Below are 26,175 nucleotides of genomic sequence, written 5' to 3'. Positions count from 1 at the left end.
TGTATGTATTTCTACATCATATCGCACAAAAATGGGCCCTAAAAGAAGAATGGGAATTTATGTTGGATATAAATCTCCATCTATAATAAAAGATTTAGAACCATCAACTTGATATTTATTTACAACTAGATTTGATGATTGTTATTTTGATGAATTCTGTTTTCCAACATTGGGTGGGGGGTGGGGGGTGGGGGGGGAATAAAGAAACTGGAAAATAAAATCTCTTGGAATGAATTATCACTTTCAGTTTTAGATCCCCATGTAAGTCAATGTGAACTTGAGTGAAAAAGATAATTCATTTACAAAATAAAACAAATCAAATGTCAGATGCATTTACTGACCCTAAGAGAGTAACAAAGTCTCATGTTCCAGCTATAAATGCTCCAATTAGAATTGATATCGCAGAAGGAAAAAATACAACTACAAATGAATCTAAGGGCACACTTGAAGCATGGAAGACTAGCCGGTTCCAAAGATAAAAATCCTCTAAAAGGAAAGGTTGCAAATATAATTGATGGTCCAAAAAGAGAAAACATAATCTCTTGAAAAAATTAGTGAAGCTCTAGAGGAGCCCAATGACACAACAAAAGAAACCAAGGTACCTAAAAAATGAAAATGAAAAGATCTCAATAAATTATGTCATGACAGGAATAATGGAACCAAAATAAGATAGACGGCGACGATAATTTTTCATATCATGTTGCACGAGATTATGGAATAAAATGAGGATCTTGAACCTGAATCTATATTGGAATGTAAAAATAGAAAATATTGGCCAAAATGGAAAGATGCAATCATTAAAGAGCTTAATTCTCTTACTCAATGAAATTTTTTGGACCTATAGTCCGTACACCAAATGGAGTAAAACTAGTGGGACACAAATGAGTATATGTGCTTAAAAGAAACAATAAAAATGAAGTTACGTAATGATCAAGGTTCATGCAATTACTCTTTTTCCCCTACATACGTTGGGCGTACATAAGTGTACGCTTAGCATACCGGGGGAAGTTGGTCGTGGGTGTGCATCACGTATGCAGGGTGTACTAATCACTACATGGGGCGTACGTGGCTCATGACTAAAACCCTAATATTCGTACTTGTGACCTATTTAAACGTCCTTAAGTCATTTGGGCCTTAACCTAACCGACCTCTATCACTCGTTATCGTCCTTAAAACCCTAAAATCCTTTGTGTGTGCCTCTTGAGCTTGTAAGTGTTTTGTTTTCTAGCAAGGAAAAGGAATTGGAAGTAAGCCTTGTACATGGAAAAGCTTTTGGATCCTGCATTTGGAGCTTATTGGGAAGCTTGTGGAGGTAAATAGCTCAAACCTTGACATCTCTTCTGCTAGTTTGAGTTAGGGTTTGTTATGAAGCCCATTTTTGGTTCTTAGACCCTATTTTATGAGTTGTGCAACTCCAGAGGCTAGGAATGTTAGACATAAGCTCCTTGAGCATGCTTGATGCATAAAGTTTCCATCTTGAAGGTTGTATTGAGAACATGTATGAGTCTAAGGTCTCAAATGTGGTTTTAATGGAAGAAATGAAGTATTGGGGACCCATGTGTCATGCAAGGGCATAAAGTTGCCAACTTTATGCCCTATGATATCTTAATCAACTCAAATATGAAGTGGGACGTTGAAACCTTAAGCATTAAGCACTTAATAAACTTTTATGTATGAGCTGGTGGTACGTTAGGCGTTAGGTCCTGTATGCAGCGCGTACGACCAAAAGGTCGAGTACACTAAGCATTCTGATGTGGTATTTTGGGCATACGCACCACAAGAGAGTTGGGCTTCGTTGGGCTTGCAAGCTTATTGGGCCCTATTCAGCCTTGGACTTGGTCACATTCAGAGATATTGGACTTTTGTTCTTGTTAGGGCATTGTTGTCATGATTGGGCCTTATTGGGCCATGTGGCCCACTATAGTTTAGACTATTGATCTTGGGCTCATTAATGTAGGTTAGAATTTTGGGCTTGGATTGTGGGCCTTAGATTAAGATATTGGGCCTTTGTCTAGGTTGTGACTAAATTCTAATTAAGGTGTTTTGTATATTGTTCAGTGTGAGATTTTAGGCTAGTAGACGAGCAGCTTTTGTGTTCAATAGACTGAGGTGAGTCGTCTCACTATACCAGATGGTCGAAGGCACCAATGCCGACCCATTATTTGATGTGATATCTCCTTAAATGGTTATGTAATGGTATGTTACTTGGTGTGTATTGATTTACGTGAAGACCATGGGGGAGACCATGGAAATTTTGTGTGTATATGTGCATGACATTATACGATTATATGATTAGTGTATTTTAGGAAACTCACTAAGCGTGTGCTTACAGTTTTGTTGGGTGTTTCAGGTACTTCTGGTTCTAAGGGAAAGAGCCCGGCTTGATGGCGCAGCGTGCACTGTCCAGTATTCCGCACTAGTTGTTTTGGATACTTTGATCTTTTGAACAATATGTTGTGTAATGGAATTTTGGATAATAAACATGAATGTGATTTCTAAGTATTAAATGAAAAAATTTACCTAAGTTTTTGGGTTGTTACAAGTTGTGAGATATAAAGCAAGACTCGTTGCACAAGGCTTTACCCAAATACCCAAAATTGATTATGAAGAAACATACGCTCCTTTGGTTGATGCAATTACATTATGTTATCTAATAAGTCCAGCAACACATGCAAAACTAGAGATGCGTCTAATGGATGTAGTTAATGCCTATTTATATGGTTCACATGAGAATGATACTTATATGAAAATCACAGAAGGGTTTAAGGTGCCAGAAGCACACACTTCTAATTTTTGAGAAGTATATACGGTAAAAATTAAATAAATCTTTGTATGAATTGAAACAATATGACCATATTTTGTTCAAATGTTTAAGTACATTTTTTTGAAAGAGGGCTACAAAATGATCCAATAAACCCATGTGTATTTATAAAAAGATCCAGATCAGAATTTGGCATATTTGATGTTTATGTAGATGATTTGAACAAAATTAGAACTCCTAGAGGACTGGAATAGGCCACTTATTGTTTGAAAGAAAAAAAACTGAAGTGAAAGATCTTGGCAATACGAAATTATGTTTGGGTCTTCAAATTGAGCAGAGCACACCAAAATGGAGTTTTTGTATGAATAACTCACATTCATGAGTAACCCGATGGTGGTAAGGCATTTAGATGCCAAAAAGGATCAATTTCGGCCTTGTAAAGAATATGAAAAACTTCTTGGTCCCGAAGTACCATATCTTAGTGTTATTGGTGCACTAATATATATTACTATTAATACAAGACCTGATATATATTTTTGTTGTAAACTTATTAGCAAAATATAGTTCTTGTCCAATAAGAAGACACTATAATTGAGTCAAACATATTCTTTGGTATCTTTGAGGTACAATAGGTATGGGTTTATACTAATCAAATTCATTAAATGTTGAGTTAATTGGTTATGCAGATACTGGATATTTATTTGATCCACACAAAGTTCGATCCCAAATGAGTTATTTATTCACTTGTGGAGGTACCGTAATTTCTTAGTGTTATGTTAAACAAACTTTAGATGTTACTTCTTTAAACCATGCAGAGATCATAGCAATTAATGAGGCAAACCGTATATGTATTTGGTTAAGAAATTTAACTCGTCATATTTGTGAGAATTGTGGTCTAACTTCTAACAGGTATGTTCCAACAATACTATATGAAGATAATGCAGCTTGTATAACCCACTTCAAGGAAGGGTTTATCAAAGGAGACATAACCAAGCATATATCACCAACATTTTTTTATTTTACTCATGATCTTTAAAAAGAACGTGACATCAACATCCAGAAAATTCAATCAAGTAACAATTTGGCCGGTTTGTTCACTAAAATGTTTCCTACATCTAAATTTGAAAAGATTGTACGATACATTGACATGTCGCGCTTTAAGGAAATCAATTGATGTGATGACCATAGGGAGTTGAAAACATATTGCACTATTTTCCTTAGCTATGTTTTTTTCCCAATGAGTTTTCTTGGCAATGTTTTTAACGATGCAATTATTCCCGATATTTATTATTAATCATATACTCTTTTTCCTTAATAAATGTTTTTTTTCCCATGGGGTTTTACCTATTAAAGTTTCAACGAGACATGATACAATCATCATTCAAGAAGAAGTGTTATAAATTATTATTTAGGGAATGACTATTGGATTACCCATATTCCCTCGTCACTCTCCATAATCCCAACTCCAATGGACCCACAAAATAGTGATTTGCCGGCCAAAAGTGCTCCAACCGACCACCTCACCACCATCTTCAACAACAAAATAGTGATAATGAATTTTTGTGCCAGTATGCATGAACGCCAAATACAATAACTAATAAAATAATGATATTTATAAACATATAATTCATTTTAAAGTAAGTAAAATTGGATTTCATCTTTATTGTTTCTTCTTCATCGCTGCCCTCTTGTATTTCATTTTTTTTTTATTTTTCATAATGAAATTTGAAAGCACCCATCTCTTTCTTGATTTTGGAGAATAGAAACTGTAATTGAAATGCATACCCATTTTTACCACTTCTTCAACTTGATTAGGAAACTGTCAACAAAGATTTTTGAGTTTAGTAGGAAAATTGGAGGATGAAAATGGTTGTTCTGGGAGGAATTGTTTCAATAAAGATGATAATATCAATAGTGAACTCACAGATAAAAAATACAGAAAAAATATTTTGTAATTAATAAATTAAAAATATGTTTTCAGTGAGATGATTTTAGTGTATGGTTGGAAAAAAATAGTGTGAAAATTACATCATTTTAATGTTTTTTTTTTATTGTGTGGAGGTTGGAGTTGTTATAATTAGTGAAAATTATAACAAACACTAGGTTATAACCCATGTGCCACACAGGTTGACAAAATTAAATAATATGGACTATAAAAATAATCATCATTAATCATAAATTTACAAACAATTATTTTTATATAATATTGAATGTTTGTTTGTTGACTATTATTGTTATTTTTAATTAATATCTAAAATCATCATTTTTTTTTAATTCACAGGTCGGCATCGTTTGTAATTATTTTTTTACATGATAATAGTGATTCCATCCTTTCTATATGTATCAAGGGGTGGTCCCTCCACTAATATGTAATTCTTGTATCCATTACTTAGATCACCGTGAGAATTTATTGAAAGTATGACCATGGACAATCACAAAATGAATGAAGAAAAACACATAATTCAAAAACTTGACATGTTTACAATTAAAAAAGATGGTAATGAAGTTACAAAACTATAATTGAAGTAACCTGAGTAGCCAAAAACTTGACATATTCAAGCATCTTGGTTACATGTGAGATTGTTGAATCTTTGTCATCGTAAAACACATAATTATGGTTTACTATCATATTCAAGAAGGAATTATCACAACTATTTTTTTTTTAAAAAAAAGTAAAAGTAAAAGTTTTACTTCTTTAGTTGTATGATCCTTTATGCTCTAAATAAGGGATGTTGATAGTTGTGGCTTAATAACATATATCAGGATTAAGATGTACAATATAACAACTGAAATTTGAATTATAATGTGTATTTATATGAATTACGTCAACACTTTGCTTTCCAAGCCATGTTCCCACGCTGCAATCCTCTTGATCATCTCCGAATATGTATATTGAAACATATAACAATCTTATGTGCAAATTTTGTATATTTGGTGTCGGGTAGAAGGCTTAGGATTCTCACAAGTCATCACCATTTACCCATAACTTACTTGTTTGTAAAAACAATATGTTACATCCACCTAAATAAAGGATATGAATTTGTGAAACACGTTATGTTTAAGAAGATGTAATGTAAGGACAATAATCTCTTTGAAATCAAATTGTATATCCCAAAATACATATAGATGTTCTCCAATAAAAAGCAATTTGAGTAATTTGAAATAAAAATAAACCCTCAAGCATTTCATCAAACATGTTATGGGCATCATAGAATTATGCAAGAGACTTACATGTTGAGGGGAAGGCTCATTGAAAACATCAATTTAAATAGAATACAAACTTCAAGAAAGGATCCACATTAACAAAGCAATATCGATTGCCATTCTTGCTCAATTTATTAGCAACATACACATCAGTAAGTGAAAGAGTGAGAGAATATAACTTGTGAATGATCTCACCCACTTTTTAATCACTTGAAATCTTCACCCATATCTTTAAAATAGAAACGAATATACCCTCAATCAGAGTCCCTCTAACTGTGTGAGAAAGGGGTTGTACAAAGAGAGAAAATTAAAATAAGTTTATACTCATAAATCAAAGAAAACAAACTTCATAAAGCAAACTAAAATAATGAATGGTGTGCTGTAAATTGGAAGAAGCAAAGTTACATATACTAATGGAATCACGGAAATTGGTTTGAAAGCAACAATGCTAAACATGAATTCTTCACAAACTTGGGTCGATGAAGTGTATATCAAATATACATGGAGTATTTAGAGGCATATATGTAGCTAGCGGTTTCAAATTTGAAGACTATTACTTACTGATTAAAAATTTAAATTATACAGCAAATTAAGGAATCTCGTAAATAATTTCATAACTGCTATATGATTTTATGAGATTTACAATTGAGAATGAACCTAGACACACATAAGAGAGTAGAATGATGGTGTGATGACACGTGACATAAGACAGTATTTAAAAGATGACATGTGGCTATTGGAGGAGTCTTTTGTTAAGAATAGAATATTATGAGTTTTATGAAATTAGATATGCATCGCTAGCTATAAGGCTAAACCCAGAGGTACTTTGGTGATTTTAGCTTTACTTGAAATAAAAATCTTTACAGTCTCTTTCCTACTTTGTTCGTGTAATAAAAAACAAATTATTTCACCATTTTGAGAAATTGCCGAAAATACCCTTATACACGTTTCACACAACACAGACGCCTCCATTCTCGTCAATCGTTGGCTCTTCCCGGGCCGATTCCTTCGAGTCCTCCCCTGCCCCCGCCGTTATCTCCCCTGAAGCTACCGGCCGGAGACCGTCGCACCCCACCGGAGGTTTGTGATTTCTTCGCTTTCATTCGTTTTCCATTTTCTTTCTGGTTCGTTTTCCCGACTTGAATTGAAGCACGGAGCATTTGGAAGGGGAAAAATGGAAGCGGCGAGGTTCGGTTCTTCCCAGTTCACCACCATTTCTGGTTCAACGAGTTCACGGAGGAGGCCGCCACTTAAATTGCATAGAAATAACATCACTTTCAAATCTCCACTGAAATTCTCTGTCCGCGCTTCCGCTGTTGAAGGCGACGATTCTGGTTCTCTCTACACTCTCTCTGTTTTACATATGAATTCCATTTTTAATAGTATTTGTTAGCTTGCATGTGTAGCCGTGACTCTGCTTGATTATGGTGCCGGCAATGTTCAAAGTATTAGAAATGCAATCCGGTATCTCGGTCTCGATATCAAAGATGTAAGTTCTTCTGAGCTTCTTTCTACAACGGTGAATATGAACAATTAACAACAACGCGATAATATATATTTCCAGGTTGAAACACCGGAGGACATTCTGAATGCAAAGCGCCTTATTGTTCCTGGGGTTGGAGCATTTGCTGCAATGATGGACGTCTTAAACAACAACGGGTAACTTTTACACATCATATTTACAATTACATAGAGAATGATCGGCCATTTTTAGGCATTTGTCTTGGTCTGCAGCTACTTTTTGAGTCAAGTGAAGAAAACGGACAAGGTGAGTAGTTGTCACTTGTAACTTAAAATGATTTTTGTTAATTGAATCAATGTTTGGTGTCTCAGTGAGAGGTCTTGGTTTGATTCCTGGAGTGGTTGGACGTTTTGATTCTTTCAATGGTTGTAGAGTGCCTCATATTGGCTGGAATGCTTTGCAAATTAAAAAAGATTCACTTATTTTAGATCATATTGCAAACCAACATGTATATTTTGTCCATTCTTATCGCGCTGTACCGGTATGTTTTTTTTTTTTTTTTTAACCAAATACCAATTATACCCCTGACCTTGGTTTTATACAACACAACAGTCAGAAGAAAATAAAGAGTGGGTTTCATCCACCTGCAACTATGGAATTGACTTCATATCATCTGTTAGGAGGGGAAATGTGCATGCAGTTCAATTTCACCCCGAAAAAAGTGGAGGCAAGTTTAATATATATATATATTTTTTAGTTTTTTAGGGTAATATTTACTTTTTATGATGTTTGTTTTTTTTATCAGATGTTGGTCTTTCGATCCTACGGAAGTTCTTGTTACCAGATTCCTGTGTGACTAAGGTAAACTTTGAGCTTTTGAATATTGAATTTGATATGTGTGTAATGTGTATATATATAAGAATCTAATGCCCTAATGTGAAGCCAGAAGGCATTGGAAAGGAAGGCTACAAAGCTTGCAAAGAGGGTGATTGCTTGTCTTGATGTGAGAACAAATGATAATGGTGATTTGGTTGTGACTAAAGGAGATCAGTATGATGTGAGAGCAGACAAAAGATAACGAGGTATTTTAATAATATAAAAATCATAGCGAAATTTTTTTTTTAAAAAAAAAGAAGAAGCTTGTTTGTTGCAGTTAATGGTTTGAAGTGATAACTTTGGAATGTTGCACAGATAGAAAGTATTTAGTTTGAAGATAATGTATTTTTGTAAGAAGCATTTTGTTGAATAAATAAATGGTGTGATTGATAGGTGAGGAACTTGGGGAAGCCAGTTGAACTTACTGGACAGTATTACTTAGATGGGGCTGATGAGGTACTTAATTACTCTCTGTCTCTGTCTCTGTCTCTTTCTTACATATTACATATTAGGTCTTAGGTTAGAATGGAATGGAATGAGTCATTCCATTACTGAGTTGTGATTATTTGTGGATTCTAAGTGACAATAACATGTTGCAGGTTAGCTTTTTGAATATCACAGGCTTTCGCGATTTCCCTCTGGGCGATTTGCCAATGTTGCAGGTACATATATGTTCTTTCATTCTCCTGTAACTATTAATTAATGTCCACATGTGTTTTGACTAAATAATAATATTATTATGTAATTTGATAGATATTGAAATACACATCAGAGAATGTTTTTCTTTAAGTTAATTTGTTTGCAGGTACCGATTCAGTCGGTAAAAGAGCAATTGTTAAAGCAAGGGATTGAAGTTAGGATATAGCCATGTGTCAACAATAAGATATTATGTCAAAGAAATATTGCAACTTATTTTCTTTAATTTCTTTGATTAGCTTTTGTAACTTTTGTTGCTGTAGTTTTGTGATATTGTTTGTTAAAATGTTCTAGATATAGCTTTAAAAGATTTATCAAAACTATGTTTCACAAAGTAAAAAATTTCAACATTTAAAGGGAATTTGAGGTAACATTTTATATATAAATCCAGCTGTTAAAAAGAAACTTCTAATAGACCTAGGCTTTAACTGTATCGAGCTCGAATTCCGATTTTAGGCTTCTTTTTTTAAGTATTAATTGCAGTGAGCCCATGAAGTAACATAACAAAATAACTACTTTTTAGTATTTTTTTTATCCATCATTTGTTTTCGTTGGTTCCATCCAAATTCTATAAAATGGTTACGATGTGATTGGTTCATGTTAAATCCATCCTAATCTATTCGTAGAACACTAGTAATATCTTTAGGTGGCAATATTTGAATTCTTATCCTACTTAGTACACTAGAAATATTTGAATTCTTAACCTACTCCATGGCATATCACATATTTGAACCATAAATCTTTATGTGGATTCTATATCTTTGGTTTAACCACATAAGGATTTTTCTCGATGAGTGAACAAAAAATGGTGTCTAACGTAATACAGTAATTATCAAAATATGATCATAATCTTTGAAAAAACCATTTTCAAAAATAAATTCTGACATAAAGGTGCTTTGGAAATCAGAATTTTTGAATCCTAACATAGATGTGTTGAAGTCTTTTGAGTCTTTAGATATAATTTTCTATGGGGTTGACATCCATTTTATCATTTAGACACTCTATATAGTTTTTAAGGTATTTTTATTGGTTCAAATTGCATTGTTTTTTGAAAAAGATGATTAAAAATAATTACCTATAAGTTGATTTTTGATAAAGATGTCTTAATTATAAAGTAATGCTTTGTTGTATTGAGAATTAATTGAATGAGTACAAGATACGATTGACATATATAGCCAAGATTACAAACTGACTTAGAGATTATCTAAGAATATACAGCTAATTCTATTGACTAGGTTAAATACAGAATATGGCTTGGGAAATATACATATAAAGCACACGTGATAATATATCACTTAATACGCCCCCGCAAGATGGAGGATCCAGTGGATACGCCAATCTTGGATCGTAGTCTTTGAAATGGACCCCGTGTGAGAGGTTTGGTTAAAGCGTCTGCAAGTTGATCGACAGAGTTGACATGACGAACATGAAGTGAGCCATCTTGTACCTGTTCACGGACGAAGTGGTAGTCTAAGGCCACATGTTTCATTCTTGAGTGGTAAACAGGATTCGCACATGAATATGTAGCACCGGTGTTGTCACAGAAAAGTGTAGGAGAATGAGGCAGCAAGATACCAAGTTCACTCAATAAGTTTTTAACCCACATAACTTCGGAGGCAGCATTGGCAAGGGCCTTGTATTCCGCCTCTGTAGAAGACCGAGATACGGATTTTTGTCTTGCAGATCGCCAGGAGATAATATTAGAGCCAAGGAATAAAAGATAAGCTGTTGTTGAGCGACCACCACACTCAATACCACCCCAGGCGGAGTCCGAGAAGGCTGAAAGTGAGAGATCTGATTGCTTGTGAAGATATAAGCCATGATGAATTGTACCTTTGAGATATCTAAGAACTCTTTTTAAAGCTTGCCAATGTGTATCAGTAGGAGCATGCATGAACTGTGATAGTTTGTTGACCGCAAAAGAGATATCCGGACGTGTAAACGCTAGGTACTGTAGCGAACCCACAAGTTGGCGATACGGTGTCGGATCTGTACTGGGGGAGCCGTCATGCAAGGTGAGAGTAACTGATGAGTTTAACGGAGTAGTGACTTCTTTAGCTCCATCCATGTGGAATTGTTGTAAGAGATCATGGATGTGACGATGTTGGGAAAGAAAGAGACCAGTAGAGACAGGAATGACTTCAACACCTAAAAAATGATGAAGTGAACCAAGGTCTTTTATGGAGAACCGGTTGGATAATATGGAGACAAACTTGTCAAGAAAGGAGTTGTTGTTGCCGGTAAGTACAAAATCATCGACGTACACAAGGAGATAACTAATGATGTTACCGGATTTATAAATGAACAAAGATGGATCAGCCTTGGATTTTTGAAAGCCAAACGACACAAGGAAGGAAGTGAGTTCGAGATACCAAGCTCTAGGTGCTTGTTTGAGCCCATAGAGAGATTTACGGAGTTTGCAAACATGAGTAGGGTAATCAGGATGGATATAACCAGGAGGTTGAGTCATGAATACTTCTTCATGCAAGGTGCCATGAAGGAAAGCATTGTTAACATCTAGTTGACGGATGTTCCAGTTGGAGGAGAGGGCAATGGATAGGACCGTGCGAATTGTGACAGGTTTAGTAACCGGACTGAATGTTTCGAAGTAGTCTTTGCCTTGTTGTTGGAGGAATCCTTTTGCTACTAAGCGGGCCTTATATTTGGAGATGGAGCCATCCGGGTTTCGTTTAATGCGAAAAATCCATTTGCATCCTATTGGAGTGTGGGAGGATTTGGGTACTAGTTGGCAGTGCGCCATTGAGGATCCTTTAGGGCTTGGGTATGGGTGGTTGGTTCGATGGTGTTCGGAATGGGGTGTAAAGTGGTAGAGTTAACGAATGATTGGTTGTAGTATTTGGTATTGGGTTTTCTATGCCGATGGGCAGGAAGCGGTGAGGCTGTGGGAGGTGGCTGTACTGTTGGTGATGGTGGATTAGAGTTGCTGGGAGATGGTTGTTGCTGGGTAGGGGTGGCTGGTTCAGCCTCGGGTGCAATAGTGGAGTCGGTGATGGGTTCTGGTTGGATAGTATCGGCTGTAGTGGGAGCAGTGAAGAGAGGAGGGGAAGGTGTAGGTGGCGATGCTGTATTTGGAGAGGTGGGCAGGTCGTTAGTATGTAGAGGGTTTTGTTCAGGTGTGAGTGAGTCGAGTAGAGTGTCAGGGGTAGGGAGTATTTCAGGAAGGTTTTCGGTGGTATAAGGGAATGTTGTTGGAATGAACTCCACATGTCTGGAATGGTATAATTTTTTGTTTTGAGTATCATAGCACTTGTATGCGGACTTAGATGATGAATATCCGAGAAATAAACATGGGGCGGATCGTGGTTGTAATTTGGAGGTGGTATAAGGGCGGAGCCACGGATAACATAGGCAACCAAAGGGCTGTAGTTTATGATAGTTTGGTGATTGGTTAAAGAGGCATTCAAAGGGGGATTTATTTTGGAGTATAGGTGTTGGAAGGTGGTTGATAAGGTACATGACTGTTTGGAACGCATGGGACCAGAAGGTTAATGGCATGTGAGCATGATGGAGGAGAGCTAAACCGGTTTCAACTATGTGACAGTGACGTCTTTCCGCAATACCATTTTGTTCGGGAGTGTGGGGTGGAGTTGTGTTGTGAGATATACCATGTTGTTGAAGGTAGGATGTAAGACCGATGTATTCACCTCCATTGTCACTAAATAATGAGACAATGGGTAGCTGGAAGAATTTTTCGACTAACACTTTGAATTGTGGAAAGATGAGAGCAACGTCACTTTTGTGAGCCAAAGGATATAGCCATGTATACTTGGTGAAATAATCGACAAAGATGACATAATAAGAGAATTTATCAACAGATTTTTGTACCGGTCCCCATACATCAGAATAAATGAGTTAAAGTGGTTTTGTAGCAACAAAGGAATTTTGACCAAATGGAAATTTATGGCTTTTATTAATTGAACAAGATGAACAATGAACATCAGACTCAGACTGAAACTTAAAACCTAACTTAGAAACTAGTTGCTTGAAAACTTGACGCGAAGGATGACCAAGTTTGTGATGAAGGGTGAGGTCTTGGAGGTGACATGAATGGAACGTGTTGTAGGTAACCGAGTGAGGTAAACGCCATCAGTTCTTTCTCCTCACATGAGTCGCGCCCCCGTGTCCAGATCCTTCACATAAAAATGAGATGGAAAGAATTCCACCGAAACAAGATTAGTATCACATAATTCACCAACAGAAACTAAATTCTTGTTTAATTTAGGAACATGAAGCACATTAGATAAAATTAATGGTTTGTGAGATGTGTGAATATATGAGTGACCAGTATGTGTGATAGGTAAGCAGGTACCGTCACCAAGCACTATCTCATCGGGTCCTCCGTATTCCGACACGTGATGAAGGGAGGTAGGATCTGATGCAACATGATTGGATGCCCCGGTATCGAAAAGCCACTTTGGAGAGGCTGGGGAGGACGTGGTGACATTGGCAGTAGGCGGTAAAGTTTTGTTGCTGTCGGTGGTGATGTTATTGTCGCGGAGGAAGCGTGCTAGTTTCCGGCAATCCTTGGTGAGGTGACCTGGGATGTTACAGAATTGACAAAACTGGTTGCTTTTTGTGTTTCGGTTACCACCAGGGTTGTTATTGTTATTCCATTGTGACTGCTGAGAGCCACGAGACTGATAGGACGGTGGTGATCGAGTATGGCGATTGTAAGAGTTGTTACTGGATGACTGATTGTTGAATCCTTGATTTCGGGTAGTGTAATTCATCGTGGTAGGCAGGATATCGGAAGGAGGAGAGGCTTCTTTGAGGCTACGTTCAAAGTCAGTAAGTTTGTCAAACAACTCTGAGTATTCGATGGGATTTTCTTGTACCTTGAGAGCAACATCAATTGTGTGATATTCGTCACCAAGCTGTGAGAGAATATGGACCATGAGGTCCTCTTCGGTGACGGGGCTCTGGGCAAGGGCCAGGGAATCGGCGATAGCACGCATGTCCTGGAGAAATTCTGTGACCGATCGTGATCCTTTAGGGTTCTTCACAAGTTTAGATTTGAGGGAGATTATGCGAGACCTGGAAGTAGAGGCGTAACTGGAGCTGAGTCGATTCCAAGCCTTACGGGCTGTTGTAGCAGATGACACCAGGGGTTGGATTGAATCTGAGCAACTCCCTAAAATTGCACTAAAAATCATCTGATCCTTGCAGTACCATGGCCGATACTCTGGATTTACATTAGTTTTTCCCTCTTTGTCTGTGAGGGTGGTCGCCGGTGGTGCGAAGGTGAGGTGACCGTCTAGGTCAAGACTGATTAAGGTTGATTCAACCTGTTTTCTCCAAACTGGATAGTTGTTTGGCGTAAGTTTGATTGTGAGGTGAGTGGAGGCGGTGATTTGAGCGGTATTTTTGGAAGCCATCGTTGTGATTGTGATCGACTGATTTTAGAGAATAGGGTAGGATCGATTTGACTCGTATGAGCAAGATTGCTCTGATACCACATAAAGTAATGCTTTGTTGTATTGAGAATTAATTGAATGAGTACAAGATACGATTGACATATATAGCCAAGATTACAAACTGACTTAGAGATTATCTAGGAATATACAGCTAATTCTATTGACTAGGTTAAATACAGAATATGGCTTGTGAAATATACATATAAAGCACACATGGTAATATATCACTTAATATTAATAGCAACACCCTTTATAAAGTTTTCGAACCACTTTTTTCACAAAAAAAAAGTACTTCCTAAATAATAATTAAGCTCAAAATTACTAAAAAAATTACTTTATGTCATAAATAGAATTTTGAAAATCTAAGTGACACGGGTTCAAACATTATAATAAAATTGTTTTCAAAATAATTTTGCATCGGAAAAGGGTGCTATTAAGAAAATTCTTTTTTGCATTTAGTCCATTTAATTTTACATATTTAGACTATTTAAGGGTATATTTATATTTTTGTGATTCAACACACTATTAGTGTAAGTAGTCATCAAAACCTTCTTAATGAGATGTGTTGGGACGTACACATTAACACCATTCAAATTCATCAATAAATCTATTCTAATAAATAAATGTTTTTTTTGTCATATGTCATCTTCTTATTCATTTAAACACATGATATTTTGCAGAATTTTTAAATTTTTCATTTTCTACTTGTCATTTTATTGTATTTTTCATTTTATTAAATTAAAATTCCACATTTAATATGTAAGGTATTTATTAAAAATGGTGTATGTATGTAATGTATTTAAATACATTAAAGTCACGTTATTTTTAATAATTCAAAAAATTTCTCATTTTTCTTACAAATTCAAACTTTTCAAATTGTTAAAATTTCATATTTATTATTTTTTTTTAAAATAAACTCATATAATATATGGGTCATACACCTAATAGATTATCAAAATAAGAGAATCCATCCTCCTAAGAAGAGATCTACGAAACTGTTGCAGACAAATGACGCACAACATATGGTCTACAATGCTTGAATAACGATCTATAATGTCAGATTCTTGAAGTACATAAACAGTTAAACACACTTTAAATGATTGGGTTGCAAGGCATCAATCTTTATGATCTAGTTGTTAGTGGTAAAATATGGTTGAGTTTAGGTGAATGGTTAAGGAGATAACAACACCAACAATGATTTATGAAATTTATATCCACTTCTTGATTCGATGACAACTTCGATGAAAATATGTTGGAGACTAATTTTTTACACAGATTGTCCAAGAAGTAATTATATATATTCATAGATTTATAGAAAAAACGTTGTTAAGAAAATCATAGTAAAAAATAGTTATATTCCTTTCGAGTGATATGCACACATTAATTACATTACATTGATAATTTAAGATGCTTTCTAGAAGTTCTTATTTATAATAGTCGAGTTATGAGTTATTGTTTCTAACAAAGTCCATTACTGGAAATATAACTGTCATATAATTCTATTTTACATACTAAAACATTTTTATTTACAACCATCACATTTTTATTTACATAATAAAACATTTTTATTTTAATGGAAATACAACTATCATATAATCCTATTTTACATCACAAAACATTTTTATTTATAACAAGATTTTTTTTATAATATGAAAAATTAATTATCCTCTTATATTTTATTCCTACCCATCATCATATACTCATATAAAATGCTGACATGTGAAATCTATTAATTCTCTCTTTTAATTCTCGTTTTTTATTTTGGCACATGTCTTCATCTGGTAATAAGAAGATTAGTATGAACAAATGGCACGGGTAGGGCATTTATTTGAACATATTTACATGGAAACCTAAAGCCTAGGACGAGCAGGGTATTTATTTGAACATATTTGAACAAATGGCACGAGCAGGACATTTATTTGAACAAAATTAATTATCCTTTTTTCCGACTCGTCTCGGGCATTTAAATGGCACGAGAAAAAACTAAAAATAAAAAAACAAGGAAAAATCATAACGCAAGAGATAATGAATACATAAAAGCTTTTTTATGTTCTATGGGTTGAACCAACATATATATAATTATAAATAATTATAATAACATACAAAATCAGAATGTCTTGTATCTAAAATTTGTATGTAACCTCCACCAACATAGATATAGTTATAAATAATTATAATAACATATTAAATCAGAATGTCTGTACCTAAAATTTGTATATGTAACCTCCATCAAAGTAAGTACTTAACAGAATGAATAAATTTTCAAAACTCATTAGCGATCAGATCTAACTGATAATAAACATGATATATTGATATGCAATTGACAACTTTAATTTGCCATTTGATTGGGTTTCTTGATGACTGATTCAATTTTTAGAAAAGCAACACCCTTTGAAGTTTTCATAACCATAAACAATTCCCGATTATCCTTCTTAAATTAGAAGTAGTATACCATATATCATATGCATAGTATTCCACAATGCAATACTACCTTTATTGTTTTTAACAATACTCGACTATATACATATATCAGGAAAAAAAAACAAACAAATTAGTCAAAGAGGTCAAACCGCAATCAAAGCTAGAGCCAAATTTCAACATTTTAACATTCAATCAGATAATCTAATTTCAACATTAAATTAGTCAATCAAATAAACAAGTAAACAACATTCAATTTCAATTGAATTATGATAAACTGATAAACTAGTAATGATTTAAGTTCGACATTCTGATTTGTATTACTGATTTCTGTAATGATTCAATTTCATCATTCAATTATAAACTATTAAACTGAATAACCGATGATAAATTGATAATCGATTACCTGATAAACTGATGATGATTCTTGATTCAAAATTACAAATAATCAAATGAGTGCCTAAAGGGTTGTCGTTGAAGGCTGAATGGCTGCTGCCTGCTGAATCGACGATGATTGACGAACTGTGAACGATCAATGCTTCTACTGGATTGTTGCAATTGGGTATTCTGCAATGTACTGATGCGCTCCCTTCTCACTGAAGCATTCTCGATTAGGACTAATGGACTATCAAGATTTGGGCTGCATGAAAATTTAAGCTGCAACTAAATATACTAAAAAAAAAATTTGGGCCCCTTAAAAAGCTGGGCCTGTGCACTGGCCCTTCTTGCCCCCCTTCACCATCGGCCTCGGACACGAGGATATTTGATTTTTTTACATAATGGATTATTATATTTTAAGAAAACTAGTAATGTAATTATATCTTTTGTTCGACAACCTCTTAAGTCAAATTACTTCCTAACATTATAGGTGACAAAAACTGACACAATATGTTAATCAATACGAACCCAACACAAAATTAACGGATTTTGATAAGAGATTTCAACCCATTTAATTAAATGGATAAGATTTCATTTATACACAAGTTTTTTTTGGTGATAAATTAGAAAGACCCAAATCCAAAATGAGATATAAAATAAATACTTTGGTTGAGTTACTTTGTCAAGTGGAAACGACTTAGTAGTTGGTATCATAGGTCAAAATTTTATTTTTCAGTTTTTTCTTCCTCTTCCATACTTTAGATTCTCAGTCTGCCACCTCCTCCTCATGATCTCGCCTTACACCTTCCAACTCCTACATTTTCCACTTATTTAGTGTTTCAACCCGAAATGACACGTCACATTTACAAGGTCTAAAACATTACCATCTAACTTGACATAAAAATAAACATGTTGATACACCACAATATGTTAATTAAACAGTGGGTTAGAGTCAAGCTCTCTCAAGAAGTTTAATGTTTCAACTCGACACAAAACCGACATGACATGACACATAATAATGGGTTATTGTGAAACAAAGAACTAATAATGAATTTATATCACTTTCCCGAGTATCCACATGAAAGTTTATCAGAACTTTCACTTGGAAGATTATCGAAACAATAGATAGAAAACCATTAATATTTTTATATCGCCCTAGGGATCATATCTAGAGCCTTCTAGATCCTACTATCACTAGAGCGTTCAGATGAGATGATTTGTCACAAAAAAATAGTTTCCATGCCAAGATTAGAGATGAATCTTGGAACAAAATCTATGAGAACTTTTAACTCTAATTATAGGTGGCATTTTGTGAGCCTAAAGATGCCATGTCATATAGACATGAATGTCTAATTTATTGGTTTTATTTCTTTTGTTTTTGTAATCTCTTAGAGCAAATACACATGAGTTTTTCCCCAAAAAATAAAAATAAAATATTAGTTAAAGTCATAAGAGAATTTTGAAAATAGTTCATGATTTTTGAAGAAAGAATAATATACATCTGTTTGCAAAAAGACTTCTCAAAGATTTGTATTATAATTTTTGAACATATTCTAAAGGATTTTTTTTCATAGATTTTCAAAGGGAAATTTTTTAATCCATGAACAATTTTGTTAAAAGGATATTACCTTAAATAGAGGACTTCGAAAAAGTCATCTTCAACATTCATCACTTCGAAAATATTATGAAAACGGTAAAGTATAATTTTGTAGATCCAGATTTTCGAACATCATGGTCATTGTCTTATACTTTCGAAAAGAGTGGTTTTTATATGAGATGTTTATTTTTGATGTCGTTTAGGTTAATATCCTATATTTCTTCGTACTTAATCGTTAAAAGTTTTATTAAACAATCATAATATTTTATTTGACAATTATAGTTTTTAGCATACAAAAACCAATTTAAGTGACTCTCGGTAGGATATGAGGGTATGGGTGAAATAAAAACGTAATAGACGTTACGACTTGCACAAAAAAGATGCGAATACCGTCCTACATTCTACGATAACCCTCCCATGCGGTGACCATTATGTGCACATGTAAAGAAGGTGATACCAAACCTATTTTAAAGTGGGTTCATTCAAGGTGAATCATTTTCAGACGACACATTTTTGGTGAATCAGGGAATCCATTTTAAAGTAAATAAAATGGATTTATTTTCAAGAAATCGATATAAATAAATCCATTTTGTATGAATTTGATACTATTTAAATTTAAAGCCTTATGTTTTTTTTTAATTAAAACTAAGTGTGAAATGAACCAAAGAAAATAATCAAATATAACCATTTCCATTTAATTTAGTCAAAGTTTGGAAAGGGGATGAAGAAAGAAGAAAAAGTTAACATAGAGGTAATATAATACTAGTTGTAAGAACCATTTATTACATGAGTTTATTAATAAAATAAATATTTAAAAATTTAGAAAGTTTGAATTTATAAGGAAAGAGAGAAAAATATTTAACTGTTAAAATTAAGGGAGAATTTCATATATGCCCCTCTTAAACTTCAAAATATCGTATTTGTCCAGCTTAATTTCTTAATATCATATTTACCCTTCATAAATCTTCAAAATATCATATTTGCCCAAATCCTTTTTTATAATATTTTTAATATTTATAATCATTTTTCATAACTTAAAATTACTATAATAATTAAAAAATTTAACGATATTATCCTTACGTCTATGATAATGGAATGTGAACTTCTAAATTGTTGGAATGTCGTCCTCTTGACAAACAAAAATATTCATCTTTAACCCTCTCTATGGAATGTATATTTTGATTGTTTAGTTTTTTTTGTTGATTATGTTGTAGATGAATGATATTTTAGATATTAATATATTACCATTAATATTTTGATGTTTAAAAAGTGCATATATGATATTTTGATATTTAAGAAGGGCATATATGATATTTTATTGTTTAAAAAGGACATATATGATATTTTGAAATTTTATGAATGGTAAATATGATATTTAGAAATTTTATGAAGGGTAAATATGATATTTAGAAATTAAGCTGGGTAAATATGATATTTTGATGTTTAAAAAGGGCATATATGAAATTCTCCCTAAAATTAAAGTGCTCATTTCTTTTTTAAATTTAAAATTATAATTTTAATAAATAAACAATTAAAATAATTGGGTTTGATTTAGAATTTTAGAATTATAAGGAAATTTGCATTAATGAATTTGATATGTATTTATTACATTTAAATATCATATAAAATTTAATAAAATAAGAAAAAACCACAAAACAACATATGAATATAAATTAATCTAAAATTACCATATGTGACATAATGGATGAGAGAATGACAATTGGCAAAATGATATTTATTTATTAGAATATATGTGTGTTAGTGTGTATAATATGTGTGAATGGAAGAAAACATATCATCCATCCTAATTTATTGCAAAAAAAAACATTCAAAAAGCATCTTTGTTGTTAAATTTATTTTTGTTAATTCAAAGTTCTCATGGTTAAATATTAAAAAATTTACTTCGCACGTTAAACCAAACAAATGTCAACTGACTTAGAATTAAAAGTTTTACTTAGTGTATATAACATATGAAACCTCAATGATAATGAGAAAAATATTCAAGTGTTTTTGAAACCACTAAAAAAATTATCAACCTCCGTTGGTCTGAGTGTTTGGTATATATGTGAGCAAATATTCGTTGAAGTTGAATCAATTGGAACCAAATATGTATTTCAGCTTGGTTTTCGGTTCCTCTATATCTATAAATTCGGTTCTCTGCTTTTTTGGTACTGATTCAGTTTGATTTGGTTCCAGAACCGAGCTCATCTTAGTTTTATCACTAATTATTAGTTAGCTATATAAATTTGAAATTTTTAATACCAATTTTCATAAATAAAAAATATGGTATTTTGGATTAATGTAAGGCAATTCGTTATTTCTTTCAAACTTAATAAAATCTTACTATTAATCGAGCTAGAATTACACGGCTTGATTTGTTTGTCGTTGTATCCTGGATCCATCAAATTTTACCAAAATAAATTATAATATGAAAATTGCATCTGCATGCATGGAAAAATTCTTATTTATCATAAATTTCCATTAAAACACAAAATCCCTGTGCTTGTAAAACACGTCGGACATAAGCTTACGGCTGCCCATCCATACCTCCTTCACCAACACCACCGTTGCCAATACCACCTAGACCACCGCCACCAATAACAACGCCAATCCCCACACCAATTACTACATTACCCAATCCGGTGTTACCTGTTCCAATATCACCACCAAGTCGAATTCTCTGGCCAAGGTCACCACCACCAAACCCTTGATCTTCGGCTATACCACCACTGCCACCAGCTACACCTCCACTTCCGAAACCCTTACCAACATTTAACCCACCTCCTCTAGAAACTCAACCACTACCAAATCCTTGACCAAGACCTCCAGATCCGCTGTCGGGGCTACCAGGTCTGCTTATCGGAATCCTAACACCAGGTCCGAAACTACCATTGATTCCACCGACGACACCCGTATTCATCCCAGGAATTGCTCCTCCTAGAAGGTTACCACGACCCATGTTGGCTCCAGCTCCAATGCCAAAGCTCCAGATAAAGCATTTTCTTCCACCTTCGTTGCTGGAATCTGTTGGTGATATTAGTGTTATCAACATGTTTTAGTGTAGTTGTTATAACCATTAAGATAGGCTGAGTTCTATTTCACTTACCGATATCGGAGTTACGAGGTGCACACTCGGAGTGATTAATACGAGCTTGGGATACGTGTTGGAGGCTGTACACCTCATTTTCTGGGATTGTAGTTCAATCGGTCAGAGCACGGGGGAAGTGCCCCTAGGTATGGGGTTCCAAGGGGAAGTGCCCCTGGCAGGGTGTAGGGTAGCGCCCCTACCGTGGTCCAAGGGGCAGATCCCCTGGCGGTGGTGTAGGTGTTGGTTATGTCTAATACATACCTGTTTTGGCACCAAATTTGTTGGAAACTATCAATAACCATTTTTCATCTTGTATTAGAGCATGTTTTATGTTCCAAAAAAGGGTTACAACATATACACTCAAAATTCTGTTCATTAACTTTTTCTCTATCTCTCAAGAGCACTTCAAAAAAGGTATTATGTGTTTCACAATCTGAATTAGGCCTGTAATTCAGATTGGTTCATTCTTGGATTATCTCACTTCTGAATACGTGTACCCTAGGCAAAAAGGACGAGTTACTGATTTTGGAAAGTGTTTGAAAACAAGATTCTTGAATCTATCCAAGTTACTATTTATTGTTCTTTCTGATCTCTTAAATTCTAACGTTCGAAATCTATAATTTTTTTAAAAGAATAACAATGGCAGAATCTGTTAAAGACATGACTTCCAAATTCGAGAAGTTGGATAAGTTTGAAGGCACTGATTTTCGTCGTTGGCAAAAGAAGATGCATTTCCTTCTTACTGTATACTAAAAGTTGTCCACATTTTAAGCAATCCTGCACCAGAACTAATAGATGATGAAACCCTTGAACAAACCAGGAGAAGATGCAAATGGAAAAATGATGACTACATCTGTCGTGGGCACATTCTGAATGGTATGTCTAATTCTCTCTTTGACATCTATCAAAATCAAGAATCTGTAAAAGATATGTGAGATGCCCTTGAATCTAAATACATGGCAGAGGATGCCTCAAGTAAGAAATTTCTTGACAATAATTTTAACAATTACAAGATGGTGGATTCAAGGCCTATTATGGAGCAATATAATGAACTCATGAGGATTTGGCACAATTTGAACAACACAAACTGCAAATGGATGAATCTATTTTTGTCTACAGTGTTATTGAAAAATTGCCCCCATCATGGAAAATGTAACACCCGGTTTTGAAAGTGTTTGATTGTGTCTTCGGAGGACAAGGGCATAAGCGTTATCTAACGATTCGGTCTTTTATGGGTCTCAGGTTTTATTCGAAAGCTTTTAATGGTTGGGGAGTAGCTAGGAGCGTAGGGATTCATGCCACTTTTCGTGGATATAAAGTTCGTCGGAAACGGACTTAGAACGATGAAGTTATAGTACTTTGAAGTTGTTGGCAGAATTGGTCCCTGAATGGAAAAGTTTACATTTCAGCCCATGCATGCAAGGTGGCAACCAAGTGAGTACGCCCAACATAAGCTAGGGTACGCCTAACGTAGGGGTGTAAAGTGGACGCGAGTGTTGTAGGCGTACGCCCAGCGTATGAGAAGTACGCCCAACGCACGCTCGAAGTTTCTAAACCCTAATTTTAGGGCTATGCCACTATAAAAGGAATAATATGCCTTATTTGTCAGCCTCAATTTCATCTTTAGACAGCCACCATAAAACCATAATCCTCCCATGAGTGTTCTTGGAGCTGTGGAGGCCATTAGAGAACATTATGGTGATGTGAATCCATTTTCCAAGCAAGTGAAGAGCAGAGCAAGGTGGTGGTTCAAAGGAGAAGCTGTATATCCGAGATTGTTGCTTCATTTCAGATCATCTTGAGGTATAAAGTCTTAAACTTGCCCCTTAAATGCTTAGATCTATTATGTTGAGTTTTTGGACCTTTTTGGTCCCAAGGATGGAGCTTTATGGTTGAAATCCGATTCTTAGGCTTGAGTTGCCACTCTCCGTGTTAAATGAGTCCCTAAGGCAGAAAGTTGCCATCTTGGAGATTTTAATGGGTTCATGCATGAGTTAAGACCATTTCCATGGAAGTATATTATCATTTTTGGAGTTTGAGCTTATGTGGGTCATGCAAAGCCATTCAGTAAGCAACTTTATGGTTTAAGACGTTGAAGAGGGCTTGGATCTGTAATTGTAGCTTCTGGAGTAGAGTATTAAGCACTTAATGGAAAAGTGGCTTAACGGAGGAGTACGTTGGGCGTACATGCAGGTACGCGCAACTTACACTCCATTCAGCCAGTATGCCTAGCGTACAGAAGAGTACGCCCCACATACTCATCAGTTATGGGTTTGGTGTGTTTTGGGCCTTGGGTTGGGCCAAGCAATGGAGTTTATGTTTTAGGGCCCTGTTGAGCCATCAGGTTTTGGGATTGATATTTATTTGTGGATGCCATTATGGTTTTGAGCCCAATTTTGAAATTGGGCCATTAAAGGACTTATGGACATTATAGTGTCAGGCTTTTGTTTTGGGTTTGGGCCTTAGTTTTGGATCATACTGGGCCAGGGGTAGAATGGTCATTTTATCCTATGCATGGATTAGGGATTATGGTATGGGACCCAATTGCTAATTGGGTATATTGTTTGGTAATGACAGCTCAGTAAGCTGGCGGGGCAGCAGCTAAGGAATTCATGTGGGAAGCTTCTACAGTGCGAGGTGAGTTTTCTCACCACACCAATGGGTCTAAGGCACCAAGGTCGTACCATTTTATGATAGTTGGTATACTTGTTGTGTTGAGGTGTGTGTGGCATATTTATGTAGTGATATGTGGTAGAGATAACTTTTACAACTAATGGTAGAGATAGCTTTTGTGGCTAATGGTAGAGATAGCATTTGGGGCTAATGGTAGAGATAGCCTTTGCGGCTAATAGTAGAGATAGCCTTTGCGGCTAATGGTAGAGATAGCCTTTATGTCTAAAGGTAGAGATAGCCTTTGTGGCTAATGGTAGAGATAGCTTTATAGCTAATTGATATGTGATATGTGGTAGATGTAGCTTTTATAGCTAATTGATCTGTATTATGTGGTAGAGGTTGCTTTTATAGCTAATTGATATGTGTTATGTAGTAGAGGTAGCTTTTATAGCTAATATGATATGTGGATTTTGTGTGGGGTATGCTATAGGGGACTCACTAAGCTTTGTGCTTACGGTTTACAATTTTGGTATCAGGTTTCATCGGTTGGAAAAGAAGGGCTCGGAAGGATTGCACCGCACCACCTATGAATTCCGCAATGAATGATTTTGGGATGAACTCTGATAAATGTTATGCTTAATGATGATTTGAAATGTTTGAAATAAATTGTATCAATGCTTGATTATATTAAAAATGCAATTTTTACACTTGATTTTTGGGTCGTTACAGAAAGACTTTAAGCACACACTAAAACACAAAAAGAAAAGTTGTCTCTAGTACAACTTAGCAGTCACTTAAGAATGGAAGAGGGTCTTCAGGCTCAAGAAAGTGGCGAAGGAAAATAAAAGGAAGTTCTTGGATCTTTGGTGAACATGGTGGAAGATGAAAAACATCAGAAAAATAATAAAGGAAAAAGGAAGAAGAAAGATGACCATCATAAGGGTTCAAACAAGAAAGAAAAACTTGTGTGTTGGAATTGCAACAAACCCGATCACATGAAGCGAGATTGTCGTTTAAGGAAGAACAAAAATGGTGCAAGCACTTCTGGATAAGGATCTAGTGATCAAGTTCTAAAACCACAAATTCATAATTTTATTTCTAAAATTACTACTACTACTATTATATATCATGTTACACTTATTCATGAATCATGTTATGTTTAAGATGATGATCATGCATAGTGGATAGACTCGGGGGCGACGAGTCATGTGTGTAAAGATCGGTCTTGGTTCAAGGATTATGATGTAGTTAAAGATGAATCAGTGTTGTACATGGGAGACCATAATAAAGCACCTGTTGTGGGTCGTGGTTGTGTGTCTTTATGTTTTAGTTCTAGAAAAAGTCTTCTTCTTAATACTGTTATTCATGTTCCTAAGATTACAAGGAACTTGGTTTCTGGTGGTGTAATTAATAGTCGTGGATATAAATAAGTCTATGAATATGATAAGTATGTATTATCTAAGTGTGGTACCTTCATTGGGTTTGGAAATTATTGTAATGGAATGTTTAGGTTGAATCTAAACAATAAAGTTGTCGATTCTATATACATGGCTTGTTCTAGTATTGATGATTCTTCTTTATGGCATGCTCATTTAGGAAATGTACATTATAAAAGAAATCTTGAAATGTCTAAAAATGGATTAATAC

The 26,175-nt window shown here is 34.7% G+C and overlaps 1 pseudogene across 1 annotated transcript; it reads left to right on the top strand.

The window, feature by feature from the left end:
• Window positions 1-6,848: 6,848 nt before the first annotated feature.
• LOC145091342 (imidazole glycerol phosphate synthase hisHF, chloroplastic-like) lies at window positions 6,849-9,314 on the top strand (annotated as a pseudogene). Its single transcript, XR_013702119.1, has 10 exons — window positions 6,849-7,299; window positions 7,372-7,454; window positions 7,530-7,733; window positions 7,799-7,968; window positions 8,040-8,154; window positions 8,233-8,288; window positions 8,374-8,509; window positions 8,697-8,759; window positions 8,903-8,965; window positions 9,109-9,314. The product of XR_013702119.1 is annotated as an imidazole glycerol phosphate synthase hisHF, chloroplastic-like (transcript).
• The last annotated feature ends 16,861 nt before the right edge of the window (window positions 9,315-26,175 follow it).

The sequence above is a fragment of the Lactuca serriola genome, chromosome 3 (genome assembly GCF_051521515.1).
Source record: "Lactuca serriola cultivar US96UC23 chromosome 3, Lser_US96UC23_V15, whole genome shotgun sequence".
Lineage (NCBI taxonomy): Eukaryota > Viridiplantae > Streptophyta > Magnoliopsida > Asterales > Asteraceae > Lactuca > Lactuca serriola.
The sequence above is the reverse complement of the archived record's forward strand: the minus strand, read 5'-3'. Positions and strand labels throughout refer to the sequence as shown.